Here is a 1,320-nt window from a genome sequence, read left to right as displayed (position 1 = left end):
AATATAATATATATATATATAATAATGAGGGTGAGTCTGAAAATTAAAAATAGAATTCTTTTGTCCCCCAGTCAGAGCAAATGCAGGCCTTCATTTAGTCATTTGCCAGGCCTTCCACATTCCACAGAACAGAGATCTGACCTGTGATCTTTTATTGCCCCCACCCCCAGCAGAAGTGAGTCCCAAAACTCCTAAACCTTTTATAGCTGTCCCTAATTAAAGGCATGGCACCAGGCCCTCATCTATTACCACTGGACAAGTTAATATAAACAAGCAGGTCTGGTAGAGGAAGCGACCCCACTTTTACCCAAAAGTCATAACCCTAAGTTGCAAAATCAACTACATTTCATAATTTGGAATAGAGCAGTCATAGTGTAAAATAAAGGTTCATTCCCCGCTTGCTTTCCAGCCCCAGCCCTTCCCTAGGGGCCAGCTCCTAAAGGCCTGATAAAAAGATGCTGAACTAGGTAGGGAGGGCTCTCGTTTTGAAAAACATCAAGGAACTAAGAAGTCTTAACATCGCAGAAGAGTTCCCCTTTAATCTCAGGATATCATCTGCTGAAAGCTTGCTTGAAGAAGAGCCCTGCAGACTTCTCCTTTGCTTATACAACTCTGAACTCTGTCAGAACTCCTAAACTCTGGACTGTTGAGTATTCACCTTTTATTCACTTTAATTTTACTGTTGTATATATATTTTGTCTCTTTTTATTAAAATCTTTTTCTGTATATTTTCGGCACCGTTTCTTTAATTAGAGGACGATCTTAAAAATCGTTAAGCTTATCTCTAAACTCTAAATACGAACATAAAGTATCCTTGCCTCTGTGAAGAGCGCTACTGTGTAGTGAATCCTGTCATATTCCTGTCTGAGAGGACAGCGGTATCATAGGCATTGTTTAAATGTTTTAAATTGGGCACGGTCTGTGTTTCCGTAAAAAAAAACACATCGTGGCAGCGAACGTTTGTGGGTAAAGGGTTAACTGCGGAGTTAACCAACCCTGGTGACGATCGCTCTCAGTCTGCTGGCCTGAGCTTGTGTCCTGTGAGCTGTGGAGTCTTTGTGCAGGGTGAGGCTGAGAGTGAAATCACCACGTCATTGTGATGCCCATGCTCTGTTCAGACTTGTGTATAGTCATGTGTGATTGACGTACAGCAGGTTTGGGCCGGGCGTACGTCACAATTGCTACCTTTACTGTTACAATTACAATTATTAATTTATATAACTCTAACATATTCCGCAGAGCTGTACAATCGTTTAGACAAGACAAGTAAGAAACACTGACTAGCATCATTGACATTCAGAAAAAGTAGGTGAAGAGGTC

This window comes from Nanorana parkeri, unplaced genomic scaffold, assembly GCF_000935625.1.
Source record: "Nanorana parkeri isolate BGI_ZX_2015 unplaced genomic scaffold, ASM93562v1 scaffold18, whole genome shotgun sequence".
Taxonomy (NCBI): domain Eukaryota; kingdom Metazoa; phylum Chordata; class Amphibia; order Anura; family Dicroglossidae; genus Nanorana; species Nanorana parkeri.
The sequence above is the reverse complement of the archived record's forward strand: the minus strand, read 5'-3'. Positions refer to the sequence as shown.